The following is a 16215-nucleotide window of genomic DNA, read 5'->3' on the forward strand; positions in this document are numbered from 1 at the left end:
ATCACTTCCGACAATTTTTTATATCTTTGAAAATCCATTTAAACAAATGAAATATACAGTATTTTTACTCTACATATAAATAAATGGAAATTTGATTATGTACCTTTTTCAGTATTTTTTTAAGTGGACATTTTAAAATCACTGGTTTTTTGTTTTACTTAATGACCAAATTCAAATAATTATTTTGCTCTGAACTTTAATTAATTCTAATAAATATCCATTATGTTGATATATAACTCTGTTTTCATTTTTTGTCATGTCAAATTTTTGTCTGTTCTGACCCAAATAGTCAAAATGCTCAATTGACAACAAACCTATTTTGACCAATTCTAACTAATGGCTTATTTACCTCACCGAGTTTATTAATTTTAGTGTGGTTGAGATACTTCATATGTTGAGTATAGATTTCCCTTCATGTTCAACATTCAATCCCACTGTAGTTACGCAGGGATTCAAGGAGACTTTTGTGAGTGATGGACAGAATTCCTTACGTATGGCAAGCTATCCTGACTAGGTTCTAACAGTAATGTCATTGTTATCCCTGGCTTTCTTAACTTCCATCCCTCTTTGAGTCAATCTAACTGCATGCCTTTTGGTTTTGAATGCAATTGCTTCAAACTATGTGAGTAAGACTGCTTTGACTGACAAAGTTTCCCATTTATTGCCCATATGGCCTCAAACTATCAAAGAAAAATTCAAATACCCATAGTCATGTGGATATTCTAAAAATTTTCCTGAGGTAGAATCCCAAATTAATGAAATAGAAGCTAAATTTACAGCAGAACTTGTAGCATATTTATAAATGTAATTCAGGTACTAAAATCCTTGACTTTGGTCAATAGAATGTTTGTATATATCACTACTAAGTAATGGAGAATTTTGTCTGAGGAATTGAAGTTATTATTTCTCTGATCAAGTTATTTCCTAAGTTGCTCTCTTCACTCCCTATCCTCAACTGTTGAATAGGAAGGAGGAGGAAAAACACCAAGGCAGTCTTGTACTCTGGATGGTAGCTTGCTATGTTTCCTGTTTTATTCTTTCCTTATTACTGAATAGGTATTTAAGATTCAGACATCTTACACTAAAAATTGATTATAAGACTGAGTGTTCTCCTGATACTCGAAATCTTTGGAACATCTGTCTCCTTCACAGTCTTGAATTACATTATAAAGCATGTTCTATTTACTTAGCTTTGGAGGCAATATGTTCATCAATCTCTTCTTAATACATGGGTTTTCCCTTATTTGCAGCAAAATGAGAGAAAACTGATCTTGTGTCAATGTTGCAGCTCACCATGTTCCCTAAGTCTGTGTGCGAGTGCACACACATGCCAGCACAAGGGTACACTACCAGAAAATGTTGTTTTTCTGTGCATTCACTATAAACACGTTAACGAACTTCAGACTATTTTTGTTTTTAATCCAAAATATTAATCAGTTTTATAATGCTAGATATCTGTAAATCACTTATAAACATAGCACTTACCATTCAGTGTCAGCTGTTATCATTACTAGCATAATCATAGTTTTTTAATTTATTTTTTCTTGACACATATTGTTGAGCACTGATTAAATGACAAACACTAAACTAGGTACTAAATGAACAAAACAGATATGAGAATTATCTTTATGGAATTCAGTACTATATTGTTAATTCTTACTCAGCTATGAAATTTTCACTTTAGTCCACATCTGAAAAATAGGGATAATAATAGCTCAAGATATTTGTACGAATGAAATGAGGTATACAAAATAAATATGTCTCGTAGTAGTGCACACAAAATAAATACTCAATAATTTGTAGTTATATTACTATTAACAGTTTCTGTTCTTAAAATGTTGTTCTATGTGGTAGAAGACTTAATATTACACTAGGTGCTTGTCTTAAATTTAAGAATATCATACATCTATTAATTCAATTGAGTAATTATGTTATTATAACAAAGGTCTTATAAAAGGTAATATTTATCATTGTTACTGTTTTTATTAGATTTGTTTCTTATACAGAGTGTGGAAGTTATTGCTATTCCTCATATCTCAGTTGCCAGGCAAAAAATTTGTAGTTTTCTTTCACTTCTCTTTCTCCATGTACTCATATATTCAGTGAGTTACAGGTCATCCATTTTGAGCAGTTGTAACACTGCTTCTTTAAGTCCTTTGCCTTCCATTATTCATTGATGTAAGCCCAAGTTGGTTTCTCACTCCTAGACTATCCAACAGTCTTATTACTGCTCTTCAGCCTGGAATTTCATGCTCCATACAGTTTTATGGCAAACTACTTTCCTAGACTATTACTCATACAACTTCATCTTTGGAACCCTCAACTCTGGCCAAATTATCATACACATGATCTTTGGCAGATTTTCTAAACATTTTAACAGTCATTCTTCGTAATATTTGTCTAGGCTCCTGAAATAACATCCCTTCAATATCTACCAATCAAACTGCCCTTTTGTCTTGACACTTCAATTTCTCCTTGACTACAAATATTCAGGCAACAGTCTTAACTCATGTTGCTAATAAACATCTGACCCTTTCTTTTGCTGGTTAATCATGTACAGGCACATTATACTTCACATTTATTAGAATTCAATTTTTATGAATCAATCATATTACTATTTAGCATTTTTTTGTGTTTGTCTTTTTTTTATCTCTGAGACAGAGTGCAGTGGCATGATCTCAGCTCACTGCAACCTCTGCCTCCAAAGTTCAAGCGATTCTCCTGCCTCAGCCTCCTGAGCAGCTGGGATTATAGGAGCATGTCACCACACCCAGCAAAAATTTGTGTTTTTAGTAGAGACGGGGTTTCACCATGTTGGTCAGGCTAGTCTCAAACTCCTGACTTTGTGATCTGCCCTCCTCGGACTCCCAAAGTGCTGGGATTACAGGTGTGAGCCACTGTGCCTGGCCTGTGTTTGTCCTAAATTCACATGTATACTGAAAATTTCTTGAGAGAGGCTCATTTTTGAATCCCCAGGAAGAAAGAGTTCAGACATTATTATTATTGGTTCATATAATTTTTATCTCTATGTATTAATATATTTAATTTAAAGTTCGCGTTACCACTATGTTTAGAAGTACTAATACTGGTAAAATTGCATAAGCAGTGTGTGATATGTAAGCCACTTACACTTCTATAGCATTTTGTTGTTACCATTTAGTTCCAAAGTGTTTCCTCCTCCTATTCAATGGTTGAAAGGTATGAATTATATCAGAATACCAGAGTAAAGTTGACAATGTAACCATAATAAAATAGAACTTTTGATTCAAACATGATAAGACAGTTATGTCAAAATGGAGCCCAAAAGTTGGAGTTTAGAGGAAATATTTTCATAAAAGCTTTCCTTGGGGGAGATCAGTGACATATCTTTTCAAAGATGCTGCTTTGGATGACAATCCATACCTGTGTTTATGTATATAGGTGAAAAACTAAAACACGATCAGCACTTTTTCTACATGATGAATGTAGAAACCCAGCTGTCAAGTAACTGCTGCCCATGGCCTTGTGCATCAATCTATTACTTGCCAGGATGTATTGTGCAGAAACTACACCATGTATTTAAAGCCTGTACTCTATATCCAGCCCAATTTTTTATATTAAAATAATCCAAAAACTGTCCTCTAACTAATATTTTATTCTTTTTTTGACAGCTCAGTAGTGGATACCAATGAGCAATTTGTATTCTTTTCTGGTCAATTTATTAAGTAATTATTGGTAATAAAATGTATAGTATTTTTATCTTATGGCTTATTTGATCTCTTCTTAAAGTTCACATGTAAATTGCCCCATAAATTTAATGTTCAATGTCATATTATTTGACATTAAATCTACTTATGATAAACGTAGCCACCCAACCTAATTAGGCAAAATGCTTATTATAAAGTAAAAAAAAAAAGCTTTAGAATTTAACTAGGTCTGTGACATTCTCTGTATATTCATATGGAGACATTTATTTTACCAAAACAATATATAATAAGACATGCTTTGATTTGTATCATAATACATTCTAATACACACACAATCATACAAGATAGAAATAATATGTAAAATATATAACACATATAATATTTATGTAATATATGTTTGTATATGCATAAATCTGTAATCAAATCATTACCAAAATGACTTTTACATTTTGAAAACTGGTGAAGACTAAAGATTATACAGTCGATGTTGTTTCTGCCATGAATATGATGCACAAATAAATGATATGCATGCTGGGGTTCATATTGTACCACCAGTTTGATGTAAAATGCCTAGAAACCATTAGATTTCAGTTCAAAATGTTGATGATTTATAAGAGAAATCTAGCACTAATCTCAGAAGTATAGCAAAACCAGGGGTGTACCAAAATATACACTCACTGAAGTTGCTTATCAACAAGGAGATTTTGGAGGGACAGTGGAAATTTTCTAAATATACAATCATGTCATCTACAAACAGGGACAATTTGACTTTCTTCTTTTCTAACTGAATACCCTTGATTTCTTTTCTCTTACAAGTTGCCCTATTAGAACTTTAACTATGTTGGATGGAGTGGTAGAGAGGACTCCTATGTATGCCAGTTTCAAAGGGAATTTTTTCAGTTTTGCCCATTCAGGTATGGAAATAATGGCTGTGGTTTGTCACTTAAATAAGCTCTTATTGTTTTGAATTGCGTTCCATCAATGCAATTTGTTATTAGCGTTTTACCAGCACTCCGAAGGCTGTTGAATTTTGTCAAAAAGCGCTGCATCTATTGAAGATAATCATGTGGATTTCTTATCTTTGAGTTCTATTTATATGCGGATTATGTTTTATTGATTTTGCGAGATATTAAGCCAACCTTGCATCCCAGGGATGAAGCCCGCCAGTAAACAACTAATAAGTCTCAGGATACAAATTGTGTACAAAAATCCACAAGCATTCTTATACACCAGTAACAGACAAGCAGGGGCTGAAATCAGGGTAGACGCTTCCATTCACAATTGGCAAAGGGCAAAATGCCTGAATTAACTTGCAGGGGATGCTCAGAACTCTTAAGAGAACTACAAACCACTGCTCACTGAAATAAAAAGGGACACAAACAAATGGAAGAACTATACCATACTCATGGATAGGAAGAATCAATATCATTGAAATGGCCCTTGTACTGCCCAGGTAATTTATAGGGGTTGTGCATCCCCATCCAAGCTGCAATGAGTTTCTTCACAGGGTGGAGGCAACAAGGTTCATGGGACAAAAGAGCCATCTCCAGACAATCCTAAGTCAAAGAACAAAGCTGGAGGCATCACGCTGCACCCTGACTTCAAACTATACCTACAAGGCTACAGTAACCAAAACAACATGAGTACTAAGTACCAAAGTGAGATATAGACCAATGGAACAGAACAGAGTCTCCTCAGAAATAATACCACACATCTACAGCCATCTGATCTTTGGCAGCAAACCTGAGAGAAACAAAATAGAAAGATTCTCTATTTAATAAATGGTGCTGGGAGAAATTAGTACAGCCATAAAAGTGAAAGCTAAAGAGCTGGATCCTTTCCACTTCCTCCTTATACGAAATTAATTCAAGATGGATTAGAGACTTAAATGTTAGACCTAATACCATAAAACCTAGAGAAGAGCAGTAAAATTACCATTCAGGAACCATAAGAGCATAGGCAAAGACTTCATATCCTAAAGCCACCAAAAGCTCAACGACAACAAAGCCAAAATTGACAAATAGGATCTAAAATTAAACTAGAACTTCTGCTGCAGCCAAAGGAAACTACCATCAAGGTGAACAGGCAACCTACAGAATGGGAGAACATTTTTTACAATCTACTCTCATCGACAAAGGAGCTAATATCAGAACCTACAAAGAACTCAAACAAATTTACAGAAAAAAAAAACAAACAACAAAACCAAAATTGGGCCAGGGATGAACAGACATTTCTCAAAGAAGACATTCATACAGCCAACAGACACACATGAAAAAGTATGTATCACTGGCCATCAGAGAAATGCAAATCAAAACCACAATGAGATACCATCACACCCAGTTAGAATGGCGATCATTAAAGATCGAGAGCAACGGGTGCTGGGAGGGATGTGGAGAATGGGAACTCTTTTGCACTGTTGGTGGGATTGTAAACTAGTTCAACCATTATGGAAGACAGTATGGTGCCTCAAAGGATCTAGAACTAGATGTGCCATAGTAGCCATGCATTACTGGAATTTATATACCCAAAGTTATAAAATCATGCTATAAGACACATGCACACATGTATGTTTATTACAGCACTATTCTAATAGCAAGACTTGGGAATCAACCCAAATGTCCATCAGTGACAGACTGGATTAAGAAAATGTGGCACATATGCCATGGAATGCTATGCGGCCATGAAAGATAGAGTTTGTGTGCTTTGTAGGAACATGGATGCAGCTGGAAACCATCATTCTTAGCAAACTATCACAAGAACAGAAAACCAAGCACATGGCTACCCTCCTTGGGTGAGAACTAAGACAATAATCCATAGACTCAGAAGGAACATCACACATGGGGGACCCTATCTTAGGAGGAAAGGATTACATTGCAGTTATACAGTAAATAACCAGGGTGATAAATTTTGCCACACCCACATGGCAACCTTGCAACAAACCCATACGTTGTGCACATGTGCCCTACAACAAGGTATAGTAATAATAAAATAAAATTAAAAAAAAAAAAGAAACAACACTTTCACATTTATAAAGGACATTTCATTGAATTAATAGCATACATTAGCTACCATTATCTAAAACTTCAGAAAGTGGATTAAAAAATATAATTCTCTAGAAAACTCTAGGCCTCTCTGAATCTAAGATATTATAGTTGTAATGGTTTCCGTTTATTTTATTATTCATTGTTGATTTATTCAATTATTACAGAAACCCCAAAACCACACAGGTATGAAGTAACTTTTTGGGACAGGATGTGTGGTAGATGTTGGTAATCATTAAAGCAGTATATTTACACACATGGTCCCTTTTGAAACTTATCTTCTAGTAAAAATATTATACAGGGAAATTTTCATTTGGAACTTTCTATCAAAAAGACACATGCACTTTTATGCTCATCACAGCACCATTCACAATAGCAAAGACATGGAATCAACCCAAGATGCCCAACAACGATGGACTGGAAAGAGAAAATGTGGCATGTATACACCACGGAATACTGCGTAGCCATGAAAAATAATAAAGTCATGTTCTTTGCAACAACATAGATGCAGCCGGAGGCCACTATCTTAAGTGAACTAACGCAAGAACAGAAAATCAAATACTTCTTGTTCTCACTTATAATTTGGAGCTAAATATTGAATACACATGGACATAAAAATGGGAACAAAACAATAGACACTAGGACTGCTTGAGGGGAGAAGGTGGGAGGGGAGAAGGTAAATTCCATGGGTTGGAATTTACCTATGGAACACTATGCTCACTACGTTGGTGACAGAATCATTTGTAAACCAAGCCTCAGCAACGTGCAGTTTACCCATGTAACAAACCTGCACATGGAGCCCTGAATCAAAAATAAAAGTAGAAAGAAAAAAAGAGAATGAAGTGAAAATTATGGGATGAAAGGGGATGAAAATGTTATTACAAGTAGAAATTTAAAATTTGCTATTTTGGTTGCTGCCTAGTTCACACATGAATATCATCTCTATACAAATTCTGCTGAATAAAATAGTCCTTTCTTGTGCATTTGTGTAAGAAAATCTTTAGACTAAACTTGTTTTGAGTTATTTCATGTGTCAAAGTGCTAACATATCAGCAGCTGCATCTATCACTGTAACCCAGTGGTAATAAACAGGATGCTTTAAATCTCTTTCTAGAGGTAATCTACATAGTACACATTAAGTTAACCCACTAACATCTTAACAGGTTGCACTGTTCCAAGTCAATATAATAAAAAGAGAAAAGCAAGAAAGAGGCCTAGTGCCTTGTTTATGCCAATTCTCAGTAATTAGTAAGCATTTACTTGAATTTAAGATACATTTTTAAATATATTAAACATTCCTCATATGCATTTAAATTTTATGCGAAATGCTAAGCAGGATTAGGACATTGTCATTCAGAAGAACAAAAGAAAAGACAAAGAATAATGAAGAGAAGATGAAGAAATGAAAAAATTAAAAATTGACAGTTGTCATTCAATTTATAAAATTTATCGATGAATCACATTTTTGTTCCTACATTCATGTAGTGAGGAATAGCAGCTAATTTCAATGAAACAGACTTTTCTTTGAATGTATCAAAAAGTAATTAAAGCAAAGCATAAGAACTCCTAGGGTAGAAGCTTGTATAGTTACAAATGGGTTTTATTTGTAACATTTGTAATGCTATGTAGAGAGTCAAACAGAAAATCTGAATTATCCTCATTGCATTGATGTATTAAATAAAAACAAATACTGAGATCTATTCTCTACATAGGGAAATTTTAAGGAAAAGGATTTAAAAATATCTTCTTCTTAATAACATATAATTTCTATTTGATTCAGTTTATCAAAGATATTTTAGGCATCCTACAGAGAACTGAGATAGGCATAATAACAAGACATTCCATTAATCATGTGTTTATTTCTTCAAAATTGTGTTTGAGATTTTTCCACATTTATGTATAGAGTGGTTCAATTCCAATCTTACATGCATAAAGCATAAGACTCCCAAACATAGCTGTATGGCATAAAATTAATTTGTAGAATTTTCCCGTAATACATTAAATAGTGCAAAAAACAAAAACCTAAAAAAAAAAAAAATTGAGCAAACACAATCTAATATGGAACAAGGTGTAGGATAAAAAGGTATTGTAAGAAATGGGAAGTTAAGTACAAGGAAAACAGAAAACAAAATAAAGCAAACCAAAATTCGAAAATGCCAACAAGAAGTTTGTATGACCACATGATGTGTGGTTGCTTTGTACCAATGGATGACAATATTATGGTAAAAGAAACTGCTTGTAGGAAGGAAAGAGTCCTTCTAAAGTGGCAGATGAGTCAAAAATGCGATGTTTAAGAAGATAGTAAACCATCTATAAAATGTAATTCTAACAGTTCAAAAATAACCTTTGTTTTTTATGTACTCAAATGAAAGTGCATTTCTTTAGGAAATGAAATTTTATCTTATCTAGAAGTGCAGGTGGCATATAATATTTGCTTTTCTATTTCAGCTTTTCTCACACACATGGAAGTGAACACATAGAAGAACAGTATTTAAATGTGGTAGCATGGTTTTCTGTATCTCCTTCTTCAAATATCTTGGAGGAAATGTTAATTTTTACTTTAAATGTTTTGCTATTGCAGGAATTTGAAGCCAACAAGACATTTATTTTTTGTTTTTTCAATTGCATGAGTGAGTTTTTAAAGTGTCTGGCCTACATGACTCAAATTTAATCCAATTTTTTTATATTAAAGTAAAAAAAGAAAGCCATTATGTTATATTGTTTACCTTTTGGTCTTAAAATTATGGGAAAATATATAGATGATCAATTGTTCTAAATAAGTTAAAGACAAAAAATATTTGAGAAATTTGAAAGTTATCAGAGTGAAAATCTATAAAATATAGTACTCAGTAATAGCAAAGTTCTTTTTTTAACTATAGTTTTCAAAAAGCTAAAATGATCATGAATCCCATACAAATATAAAAAGAACACGTGTCAAAAGTTTTATTTAATGTACTAATTAATAAAATGGTAACTTGTAAAAAAACCAAAGAGCATTTGAAAGGCTAGATATTTGTAGGCAATGTTAGAAAAACAAACATGACTCAAGTTCAACAGTGACACTGATCTTTGATCTTTGCAATCTTTGAGCTTTTATTCCTATTACACAGAAATTACTAGCATTTTCATGTTTAAAAGTCTACAAGTTAGCTTACTTTCCTTGTTCAATGGATATAATGGTTGTTTCAGTTGTGCAAGATGAATAAATTCTAGTGATCTAGACAACATAGGGCCTATATTTAATTGTACTCTACTGTGCACTTATAATTATATTAAGGGCTAATCTCATGTAATCTTAAGATATTTGAAAAAGAAAAAAAGAAAACAAAATGAAATTTAAGCTAAGCATTAATTAAAAGAACATCCAGTAATTTTGTTTGTCTGCTTCTAAGTTTAGGGCAATTTTTTGATGCTATAAAGTGTAATAAAAAACTCTTTAAAGGTTGGTGATGAGGAAGCCCAAACAGGTACATTTTGTAAAAGCTGATCAGAAGATTCTGATACCTGTTTAGAGTTTAGAGCCACAACAAAGCTGAAAATTGTTGTTTTACAATTTTCAAATGGGAAAAAATGTTTAAAGTGTTAGTCTTTTCTTATTATTTACAAGGCTATTTAAATGTTCAATTGAGAAGTCTTAAAAGAAATCATATTTTTCAAGGTTATTTTTTTAATTCCCCATAATTCCTTGAAATAGCAAGAATAACTGCCTCTACTGCTCCTCATAATATTATTTTATTTTCTTCCCGTGATAAGATATTTATGTGAGAGGTCATGGAACATTTTTGTGATATATTTATACAGTCTATTAAAAATTTAAAGTTTGAATCAGGTTGTATTACTTTCTGTGATGACTGAGGAGAGATTTCCTCAATGTGAAATTATAAAGCCTTATTAGGCGAGAGATAAAAATGAGCAATTTTAGTTGGTATAGTGTTTGTTGGTCCAGCATTCATTGACTCCCTTTTGTTGTAGCACATGCTGATTTTCTTTAGAGAAACCACCCTTCCACACTTCTGAGTACACGTGTTTTGTGTGGAGCTATTCCCAACCACACTTTGGCTCCAGAGGTAGCCCTAAGGCCTGTACCAGACAATCTCAGTCACTACAGTTGGTTCAGGAGTAGCCACTTGACATATATCAACCCACTGAGAGTCGTTGCAGTAATTATGAAGGAGGCAAATGCTGGTGTTGTTCACTGTATAATAACATAGTTGCTCTGGCCATCTTTGCCATCACAGGCTGCCTAAGAAAGAAACGCATACACAGGAAGTCAGACCCGACAGGAAAAAGTGTCACCTCAGTAATGAGGGCATTTCAGCACTCAGATTTATCTATTCTTGGACCCAAATCTATTCTTGGACTTTGAATTCAATGAACCAATACGTTCACTCAGTTTTTTATTTTTTCTTCTTAAGCAGACACTTGGATTTGTTTTCTGTCACTTAAGTAGTCATGTGCTTCCAAAACTGCCATGGAAACAATTGAACATGTAAGACCAAAACCCAAGCCAAATTCCAGAGCAAGATATTTAGACTTAAGGGCTTAGAGATGATAGTGTTGAAGATTTGAGAAAATAAGATAGGATATTGATGAGTACTAGATGCCTATGGCATACTTACTCAAAAGATCTTTGCAATCTTTGAGGTTTTTTTCTATTACACAGAAATTACTTGCATTTTCATGTTAAAAAGTCTACAAGTTAACTTCTTTTCCTTGTCAATGGATGTAATGTTTCAGTTGTGCAAGACGAATAAATTCTAGTGATCTATACAACATAGGGCCTATGTTTAATGGTAATCTACTGTGCACTTACAATTGTATTAAGGGCTAATCTCATGTAGTCTAAAGGTCTCAGAACTACTAAAATCTCAGTAGACCTAAAGTTCCCCCAATTTGCAGGAGATCTTTGTATCTGGTCACTGTATCTAGTGCCTCTTTTGTGAAATACAAACTACTAATTTTGTTATAATGAAATCCATCTATTTTTCTTCTTGTGGTTTGTGCTGCTTGCATCTGGTTTAAGCATATTTTTCTTATGACATAGTCATAAATATACAACTTATACAACTATAGACCTTCTATTACTTTCCTTATGTATCTCTTTCTTGGCTATTTTCTACTTTGACATAGGTTTCACAAAACACTTTTTAAGCATTAAACACCTTTTAAGCACCAGTGCCAACATTTTAAATGAATAATTATTAAAAGGATACATTTAAGCTTTCATTGATGTGGACCACTAAATACAATTTTTAGACCTGAAATTCTACTCTTTTTTTGTGGGAGTAATAAATTTTAAGAAAATTTTAAAGCAATTTGTTTGTTGTCTGCCCAGTCATGAGACTTGTTTCTGTTAAGAAAGAAGGATGATAATGACTACAGAAAAATAATTCAAGCAAATACTCAATTAAGGCACCACTGCAGATTCAAAAACTGTTTGATCCTGGTCTCAGTCACTTATTTCAGTTAGAGTACCTTTAAGTGATGCTTGCTATGAATGTCTTCTTATGCTATGAGATCATAGCATATGAGATCACGAATCTATAGTTACCTCTGCTTTATCCGAGGAAAATATTCCATAGCTCTAAATTGACCTCTATTACTTTGCTACTTATTTCAAACTTTAGTTCCTAAATTCACTGTTTAGTAATCTTTATATTGTTTTAGTAGAGACTATTAAGCCATATCTTATCAAAATTAAATGTGATTAACACAAGTACATTCTCCTAAGTGAAATTTTACTTTTTATTTTGCTTTACTTAGTAGAAAGATTTTTATGGGGTTCTGATGGATTTTGCCATTGAGAGAGATTTTCTGCCAAACAGATGGTTCCCACTTAACAATTAGATTTGCCTCCAGAATGCAAATGAATGGCTAAGGGAAGAGGAAACGGAAAGTGCTGAGGGAAAAAAGGGAGTTTGTTCTGGTGGCTGATCACATTACCATGTGTGTTCACTACTTATAACTCCTCTCCCTCTAATCACCATTTCCCAGCACACTCATTTCAAAGATGACAATTCATCGCACACTATCAGCTGCTGTGTGGAGCACTTTGCACGTATTATCTTATGGAATTTAATAGTCACACCACCCCTCCAGTTTATGTGTCCTCATTTTATAGAAAGGGTATTGGGATACAGGGAAGTTATATCCAAGGATACACAGCAAATTCTGGAGTAGGGATTCAAACCTAGGTCCCTCCGACTCCAAATCTACTCCCTTAACTTCAGTGCTGTACTTGCTCTCCATTTGCTAAACATTCCCCAAGTCTTTTTTCCAGGAAGTATCCCTCTTTTAAAACAACTAATCAAATTTTATTGTGCCTTATCTACCTTGTATGGTATATAGCACAGTTCAATAATTTTCCTGGAACGTCTTTCAAAGGGTCTGCTCGTAGATTTTAAATAGTAGTAAATCTGTGTTTACTGCTATATTTTTGATGTGAGTACATTTTTTTTGCTATCTCTCAAAAATGCCTTTCTATTTTTTTTCCATTTATTTAGGCAATTTGTCTGTGTGTTTATTTTCTTTTTCATTTGCAAGTGGAAATTGTCATACTGGTTAATTTTCAGATTAAAGTGGTTTCAGATTAAAGTGGTTTCAGAAATGTGAATACATTTACCAATTAAACAAGAATGTATATTTTCTGAAAGACTGTTTAATCTCTCAAACAATTATGCCGCAGTACAAAAGTATTTTATTCACATTGTGCTAACAGGAGAAAGCCACTTTTCATATGGTGCTCCTAATATCTAACCTATATTTTGCTTTCTTTAGCTTCCAGTCATTGCTCTTTGTCCTCGTGTCTTCTGAGACTATGAATAATTCCCTTCTTTCATTATGTTGTTACCCAGGAGGTATTATTTATAGGTTGTGAACATGGCTCACTTCACTCTGATCTTTTCTAGAATACATAAGTTAATTTTGTATTTCTGCTTCACATATCTTTCTCCATTCTTTGAACCCTTTCTGTTCTCTTTTGGGTTTTCGCAAATTATCCTAAATACTTCTTAAACTTTGCAGAACAGAAATATACAGAAGATCAAAGGAGCAGTTTCAGCCTGATTCAACTGGGCAATTACCCTTTTTTTTTTCCAGTGTTACATCACTAGCTGAGATATGCAGATTGAATTTAACTGTTTCTGGCATTAGCCACCGCTGGGTAAATAAGCTTATTCTACAAATGTAGCCAGCCATTATATGGCTGTTTTAATACTTTCAGGTCTAAGTTTCTACTAGAATCTGATTTACTAAATTATTATCTTTGTGGCAATAAGTTCTAAAATTTTCAGTTTGGTTAGAAATTATAAGCTCAAAATAGAATTAGTACTTTTGATCACCCTAATTATATTCCAAGCATAATGCTATTTATTAGGATTTTTTAAACTCCAATTTTTTGTTAAGTTTTGCTTAGTAGAACTTCCTAACAAATTGTATTTTAAACTTGTTCAACTATATCAATTGCTTTTGGAATTTAGAAATTTGTTCATTTATAGAAAGCCATCATTTACTTGGTAACACTGACTAACAGACAGCATATTCCAAACTATAAGAACCAAGAAGTATACATTAAGAACCAAGATCAGTCTGGAAAAACCTATTTGTATGAAGTTTACAGAGATTCAGGGGAAAGAGTTCAATTGTTGTTCTGTTCTAGGGTAGGTCAAACACCCTGGATCTGAAAATATATGGAGATTTTAAAAAAATCAAATGCATTATGAAAAACAGGCCAAAATAACAACTGGTATTTTGGAAGGGTGAAAAGAGGGCAGGAGAAGGAAAGTTTGACCGCTAGTGTACAAATCTCTCAGCTTCTAATCACAAGAGGAGATGGGTTTGAAGTGACTTTTCTTTTACTTTTCCACTAATATTGAACTTTATTTAGTAAACTATTCTGCTTCTTAACCCAATTCATATCTGGTACTTCTGTATTTTTTTTTTTTTCATGAAGGTGAGCAATAGGAATAGAAGTGCTGACCTAGAAATGTGGGACAGTGTGCTCATTTCCCTTTTAGCAAAGGTTTGCTGATAATGATAAATGCTACACTTAAGAAATTGGAACACTGAAATTCTCCATCTAGCCACAACCTTTGACTCTTTCCCCTCTCTTAATCCTTTACTCCCAATAAACCTACTGCTTCACCTCACTGAACCTCTGGTCATTCAACCCCTCTTTGTTCTCTAACTTTATCAGTCCCTCCTGGCAGACCTCCCCTCCTTACTCACACTGGCCCCCATCATCCATCATCTCAAATATACTGTTAGTAGCACCTTCTCATTCATCCCCCACCTTGACCATCCGACTCACTTGTCTCACCAGTCTCCAGCCTGAAAATCCATTTTCTCTGCATTTGCTCTTAGGTTGCCAATTGCTATGAGGGAAAATCCCATAACTGAGCTTATCGTCTCCAACACAAGTTTAATTTTTAATCTCTGCTGGCCCCTCAATTCTGTTTGACAATCCTTTTACTTAATACTAATCAACAATCTTTTTCATTTTTCTTAGTGTCTATTCCAAATCTTGCCCACATTCCTCAAGCCCTATGCCCCTACCCTGCCCACTTCTTTTTGGCAGGCTGCCAGCTCACTACTTTACCAGGAAGTTAACAGCTAATCTGTATGAACTCTCCCAACTTTCATCTTTCTGCCTTCATAATTATATCTGTATTTAACCTGCTCATGCTTCTTTCCCTCATGTGTCAGAGAAGAAATATCCTGATACATTTCTGAAGCTAACTAGTCTACTTGGCTTTTGCTTCTAGCTGCTTTTGTCTATACCCCCACTTAGCTTGTTAATAATGTTTTGTCATTTGCAACTATAATTTCTTTCTCTAAATAAGTTCCTTTCTTTCATGAATAAATACAACCAACTTTCAACCATTCCTAGTATTAAAATAAAACCTGTCACTTAGTATTTTCTATTTGCCAACTTTTAATTCAACATAAGTATTGAACATCTCCCAATTACAGGCACTGTTATAGTCTATGAAGATGTACCAGTAAATGAGACCCCAGCTCCAACCCTCATGTAGTTACCAGATTTCTCAAAAGAGTAGTCTCTACTTACTTCATCACACTTCTTAAACACTGTAATTGGTCACTTACCTACCATTCTATAGAAGAACACTGCTTTTATTTACAAGTCTGAGACAAATGCTTTGCATCCTCGTGATTATAAAACAGTCTCTATAAACTTTATATAATTAATCTAGGAAGAAGGGTGTGAGACAAACGAAAATAAAGCTTGCAGCACATTGCACACTGATCATTAGGTGAGCTTGCTCTCTAACCTGCTTCCTCATTGTTGCTTGGTGCCTATTGTATTAAAATCACATAGACCCTAGATTAGTTTCCCTTAACCACTCTATAGATAACAATGTGAACATTATGAAACAGTAAGTTTTCTCTTTGATATATTCTTTCAGGTCGGGCATACCAATGAAACTTCTGATGTCAACTGGTCTGATGAACCTCATCAGAAGCTGACC

This window comes from Papio anubis, chromosome 3 (genome assembly GCF_008728515.1).
Source record: "Papio anubis isolate 15944 chromosome 3, Panubis1.0, whole genome shotgun sequence".
NCBI classification, from domain to species: Eukaryota; Metazoa; Chordata; class Mammalia; order Primates; family Cercopithecidae; genus Papio; species Papio anubis.